Below are 6,847 nucleotides of genomic sequence, written 5' to 3' on the forward strand. Positions count from 1 at the left end.
GAATGGGGGGGCTGAGATGAAGGGGAGGAGGGGATCTGGGTTGGGGTGAGTATTGACCGTAGATAGGGACCTGGGAGGTGCCAGCCCCAGGGTTTGGGGTGCCATAGAGCACCCCCAATCATGGCTGCATGCTTTGCTACACATCCTTGATCCCACAAGTTTGAGAGAAAGCCCTAAATTGGAGAGGATCTCCAAACTTTATCTGACTTCTCCCCTACCCTTCAATCATCTCAAATGGGGTGTCTTCATTGGGGGAATTCAGCACCATGCTATGTTAATCCTCTGAAGGCTAGAATGGTGCTGGGGCTCTGGGATAGAATAAGGGAATGTGTGTGTGTGTGTGTGTGTGTGTGTGCATGCTCATGCACTCAAGGAGCAAAGGGACTGATTAGTCTGGGGGGTAAGGGGGCTGGTCCCCGGGGAGTTGGGCGCTCAGCCGGCCTGGCTAACAGGGGCCTAAGGGACTGGCTAATTAGAGTATTGGGATGATCTGGGCTGGGGGAGTGTTGTGGGGAGGCAGGACATGGAGTTGGCCCCCAACAGCTTCTTTCTTTGTCTCCCTCCCATGTACCTTATCCGGAACCCTCAGTGGTCTCCACCATTCACCTAGAGATCTCTGGGCAGACACTGGGGAGAGAGAGAGGGAAAGGCAGTAATGACTCCCAGGTGGGAGAGATAGCAACAAATAAATAAATCCATGCCTCCTTTCCTAGCTTAAAAAGTCCCCCATCCCCTTCCCTATCTGAATGTATCCAATCTTCCACAGAGCTTTCTTGAACTCCTCCTGACCGTAGAGATTGAAGGCTACCTACCACATATAACTGCAGAAGCTTAGAATGTCAAAGTGGGAAGGCATCCTAGAGGCCATCTGGTTTTACACAGGAGGCAAGGACAGAGACCCAAGGGGCTTGTTGAAGGTCACACAGTGATCACGGGAGCCAACTTCTGGGTTCATGCTGCTCTCAGCTTGGAGATGCCTCTGTACACACATGCTTTTCGTTCTGCCTAGAGGATGCATTTCCGGTCTGAGGATTCCTTAGGGAAGGCGTGGCTCTTCTATCAGTCAGTTCAGTTCAGTCGCTCAGTCGTGTCCGACTCTTTGCGACCCCATGAATTGCAGCATGCTAGGCCTCCCTGTCCATCACCAACTCCCAGAGTTCACAGACTCATGTCCATTGAGTCGGTGATGCCATCCAGCCATCTCATCCTCTGTCGTCCCCTTCTCCTCCTGCCCCCAATCCCTCCCAGCATCAGAGTCTTTTCCAATGAGTCAACTCTTTGCATGAGGTGGCCAAAGTACTGGAGTTTCAGCTTTAGCATCATTCCTTCCAAAGAACACCCAGGGCTGATCTCCTTTAGAATGAACTGGTTGGATCTCCTTGCAGTCCAAGGGACTCTCAAGAGTCTTCTCCAACACCACAGTTCCAAGGCATCAATTCTTTGGTGCTCAGCTTTCTTCACAGTCCAACTCTCACATCCATACATGACCACAGGAAAAATCATAGCCTTGACTAGATGGACCTTTGTTGGCAAAGTAATGTCTCTGCTTTTCAATATGTGGTCTAGGTTGGTCATAACTTTTCTTCCAAGGCTCTTCTATAGGCCTCTTCAACCAGGAAATTGAGGCTGAGCCTGGGCACTTGGGAATGGACAGTCACAAAGATCAGGCCGTGGGAACATACTGAGATGCATGTACTGAGATGCTGCTGGGGTTCAATCAAGCAGGGAGACCACACTGAGGAGGATGTGGGTCAGATGTGGGAGGGGAGAGCAGTGTAATCTGGGGGCCCCAAACCCTGGGTTCTGAGAGATGGAGCCAACCAGGGCAAGGGGAGCCCTGGATCAAGGCAATGATCTGCCACCCTCGTGTGCTCTCCTGCTGCAGGCCGGCGACGTGCTCATGCTCTCACAGACCACCTTCTAAATCTCCCAGGTTCTTCCAAAGCTCCCTACCCTCCACAAGGTGGGACCCAGTCCTGCTCCCCTCACTCTCAGCAGATAGCAACTGTGTCTCTTGCAAGCTTTCTGAGCAGCTTCTCAGCCCTATCCCCTCATGATCAGTTTCCCAGCAGAATTCTCTGATTCATCCCCACTCCTCAAACTGCACCCCATTCTTTCAGGCCTGTTTCCATAAGCCCCTCAGTCCATCTCTCAATAGCCCCTCCTTCCCTACTCAGACTCCACCCTCTGCCTCAGCCCCCAGGCGGGTTCACATAGCCCTTAGCTTGAAAGGACTCTCACTCGAGCTCACTGACCACAGCATCTCCTGGCCCTTCTTGCGCCCTCTTCCCTTCCAAACTTTTCAAAAGAATTGTTGACCCTCTGCCTCCATCTGCTTCCTCGGTTCTTAGCTACCCCTCCCCCAGCAGCCCTGGGGGTTGGGTTACAACTGGCAGACACTCAACACATTTGCTTAAGTGATAAAAAGGAGAAGGTGCTGGCTCAGGACCCTAGAAGTGCCAAAGTGGCCTTGCTTCAGGCCTAGCTGGCTCCAGAGGCTCGAATGACACCAGCACAGCTCTCCTTCAGTCTGCCTCTCAGCTCTGAGTGTCCCAGCCTGACTCTGAGTGTGTCTGCACTGAGATCTCAGGCAGGGACTCTCCACATGGTGGGGAACTGTCCCTAGAGATTCAAAGCCCTCATCATTGCAGCTCACAGCCCAAAGAAAGAAGGGACCCTCTCTCTTCCAGCCCCAATAACAAGACTTCTGAGAGGACTCTTCCTACCTTGATGTGCTTTGAACAGGGACACGGGGGTCCCCATTGGACAGACATAGGTCTCAGGCCCACATCTATGGTCAGGAGCTCATGAGGCATTTTGACTGACAGTCCCATAAGAACTACACAGGATGGGGGAGGGACAGTTTCAAATGGAATGAGAGGTGCAGAGACCTTAAAGAAGTGGGGAGCTAGTCATGGGACTGCTTGGGGCACACTGAGAGCAAGTGTCTTGATGTCTTGAGGAGGTTCATGCTTGATGTAAATGAAGCACAGCACAGAGGCCAGCTAGCTCAGAGCACAGTGAGCTGGGGGTGGTGGTGGAGGGGGGTACAGGGTGGACAGCCAGAACATGTAGGGCCTTATAGATCAGATTTAAGATTCTGACTTTGGCTCAGAAGGGGAATCATTGGGGGGCTCTGAGCAGAGAAGGAGCATGCTCTGCTCTACACTTTGGGGATCACTCTGCTGATGGGAGAGTAGACTGGGGTGGGTGAGGCGAAGATGGAAACAAGAAAGCTATATATGTATATATATATATATATATTTTTTTTTGCATTTCAAGGTGAAGGGTCATACTGGCTTAGACCGGAATGGTACAGTGCAGATCATCAGAAATGATCAAATTCTGTTAACCGTTTTTTTTTCCCCCCTTTGGCTGCACTTTTTCATGTGATCTTAGTTCTCTGACCAGGGATCAAACCTGAGCTCCCTGTAGTGGAAGTGGGTAGTTTTAACCACTGGACTGCCAGGGAAGTCCCTGGATCCATTTTAAAGGTAGAGCTGTCTGATTTTGCTGGTGGATCAGATAGGGGATGGGAGAGACAAGAGCAGTCAGGGAAGACTGAAAATCTCACATTCTAGTTTGAGGTTTTGGCTTGAGTGACTGATAGAATGGAGTTGTCCTTGACTGAGATGAAGAGGGCTGGAGAGGGCTTCCCTGATGGCCAGTGGTAAAAGAATCTGCCTGCCAATGTGGGAGGCATGGATTCAGTCCCTGGTTGGGGAAGATCCCACGTGCTGAGGAGCAACTAAACCCGTGGGCCATAACTATTGACCCTGGGCTCTAGAGCTCCGGAACTGCAACTACTGAGCCCACGTGACACAACAGCGGAAACCCATGAGCCCTGGAGCCCATGCTCTGCAACTGGAGAAGCCACTTTAATGAGAAGCTCGAGCACCACAACTGGAAAGTAGTTGTGCTCTTCGCAGCTAGAGAAGAGCCCGTGCAGCACTGAAGACCCAGCGCAGCTAAAAATAAAACAAATAAATAAAATAAAGGGCTGCCGAATCCCCCAGTTTCCACTGGGCTTTGACTATATATCACAGCAATGGCACCCTACTCCAGTACTCTTGCCTGGAAAATCCCATGGATGGAGGAGCCTGATGGGCTGCAGTCCATGGGGTCACTAACAGTCGGACACAACTGAGCAACTTCACTTTCACTTTTCACTTTCATGGATTGGAGAAAGAAATGGCAACCCACTCCAGTAGTCTTGCCTGGAGAATCCCAGGGACCGGGGAGCCTAGTGAGCTGCTGTCTATGGGGTCACACAGAGTTGGACACAACTGAAGCGACTTAGCAGCAGCACCAGCAGCAGCAGTATGGTCAAATGCCCTTATTCTCTCTGCTCCTCCCAGTTTTGTGTCCTGAGAGAGTGTAGTGATCAGCCTAGTTCAGTTTTGTGTGAGTCCAATTCTAGTAAAGTCGTTGGTGGATAGATGGTCAGGATGGGCTGTGAGTGGGACAGCTTCCTTAAAGAAGCCATGAGTGATGGATACCATTTGGACATTTCTAGTGTCCTGACTTTCAGTCACTTTTAAGTTTCATCTCTTGCCTCCTCTCCCAACCCCTTCTATCTTTCCCCAGGCAGCTGATACCCCAGCCCATTTCATCTGGTATATTTGCATGCCTCCATGTCTTTGCTACTGTTGTTTCCTAAACCCAGGACAGTTTCTAATTGTCATATTTGGTGAACCTCAGCTAGGAACTCTGTGGGAGCAGGGTGGGAACAGGGATAGCAGAATCAGAATTAGGTGAGTTCTGAGGAGCAACAGAGCTGGGGAACAGGCCCTGTTTGTGTTTGGGGCTGCATTTAGAACAGGCAACTGCTCAAGGATTGTAAAGCATGTTTTGGGCCCCTAAAGGCTGATTCTAGGAGGGAATATTCCCCAGGAGGGACACAGAATAAAAGTTTTTTTGGGTAGCGGTGGTCACTGTTGACAGCAGGCCCTCAAAATCCAATTTGGTATGAAGGAGACCAGAAAGAGAACAGAAGGTAAGAATTTCTGGTGGGACCCAGGTGAGATGCGCTGGCTCCCAATCTGATGAACTGAGCAGGACAGGGCTCCCATTCTGGGGCACCTGAAGGCAAAGCCAGGCACTGGGGGCCAGAGAACCACTCCATGTGATGTGTATGGCATTGCCTGGGCCAACCCAGTGCCCTGGCAGCATCCAGAATCCACTTGCTTGACTTCAGGCAATAAAATCAGGAGTTTTGCCACACTGGATTTGGGTTCTGAGCAGGCTCTCTGAAGTGGGGTAAACATTTTTTAGGGGTTGCAAAATAATCCATTTAGGCATGAGAAGAGAACATTGGAATTTCTTTGTATTCCAGTCTCATCCTTTTTCTATTTTATGTCTTATAAGATTTTTAATATGTTAGTTGAGTTTTTTACGGAATTTGTGAGTAAGTAAATATACTCATGGGCTTCCCAGGTGGCGCTAGTGGTAAAGAACCCACCTGCCAATACAGGAGACATAAGAAACACTGATTCGGGTCAGGAAGATCCCCTGGAGGAGGGCATGGCAACCCACTCCAGTATTCTTGCCTGGAGAATCCCATGGACAGAGGATCCTTGCCTACAGTCCACAGGTTCACAAACAGTCAGACACTGCTGAAGCAACTGAGCACGTATGCACAAATATATTTGGAGTACAAATTCAGAATTCTTTTTACTGCTAGGATATATGATCAAAGTAGTTTAAAGACCATTCTTCTAAGAGACTGGTGATTAAAAGGAGCAGTAGGGGCAAGTGGAAAGTGGGGCTGTCATTTAGTAATATGGGATTAGGGAGGAGACACAAGTGGTGATGCAGAAGGAAGCGGATGGACTTGACTGCTTCGGGGCTGGTTGATTTGTTGGGGCCCTGCAGCATCACGATGTGAGTAGGCTGGGAAAACAGGCCTGGGGAAAGACAGGCCTGTTGGAATCCTGATCGGAGGTAGGGGTCTAGGAGACAGTGTCCCCAGCCAATGGGAAAGGTCACTCCTTAGTTTGTCTCCAAGTCCTGCTTGCAGCTGCCCAGCCACCCCTGGCAGCTCAGAACTTCCAGAGTATTTCAAGCGGGAGGAGGCAGAGATGGAAGTTGAGCTGGGAAGGTTTCCCAGGGGTAGCGAAGGAAAGTATCCTAGGGCAGACACCAGGTGGAGGCTGTGGCCTTTGTGGGAGGACTGGCGCTGGAGGTTGCTGAAGGGATGGAGGGCAGACCCCTTCCAAGTATAACAGAAGTAGGCTGGACAATCACCCCATCCCTCCCCTGAACAGGACAGAGAGACATAGGGACAGACACAGTCAGCCTTCACTGGACACCTGGGCACAAGAACAGTCAGGGTGTCTGAAAAAACTAACAGTTCTCCCATTTCCCTACCCCTAGACTCACACAGGAACATGCAGACCCACGCAGAACAACAGAAATGGGAGCCGGCGACCGACTGCATAATATGCGCCCTCAAGATACACCCAGACCGCTCCGATCCTAGCGGCTGCTCGCCCAGGCGGGGACTCCGCAAGATCCAGGGGGCGCGCGAGGTCGCTTGAGCCCGCAGGTTCCCCCGGGTCTCTATGAGACTGGATGCTGTCCTGGCTAAGAAATAAATGCGCAGCGAGAAAACTGGTGGCAAGCGTTTGTGGTCTCTGGGCGGACTGGGGATAAAAACTGCGGCTGCGCGGAGGAGTGGTGGAAGGAGACAGGACAGCAAACCATCTCCCTACCACGCGGAGAGTCTCCGACGGCGAGTTGTGAGAGACTGCACCCTGAGTTTGGGTGTGAGTGGAGAGGTAGAGCGACCAAATCACTCGAAGTTATTCTCAAGTTTTGCAAAGCGAAAACTCCTTGCTCCAAGGGC

This window comes from Bison bison, unplaced genomic scaffold (genome assembly GCF_000754665.1).
Source record: "Bison bison bison isolate TAMUID 2011002044 unplaced genomic scaffold, Bison_UMD1.0 scf7180017864456, whole genome shotgun sequence".
In the NCBI taxonomy this organism is placed as follows: Eukaryota; Metazoa; Chordata; class Mammalia; order Artiodactyla; family Bovidae; genus Bison; species Bison bison.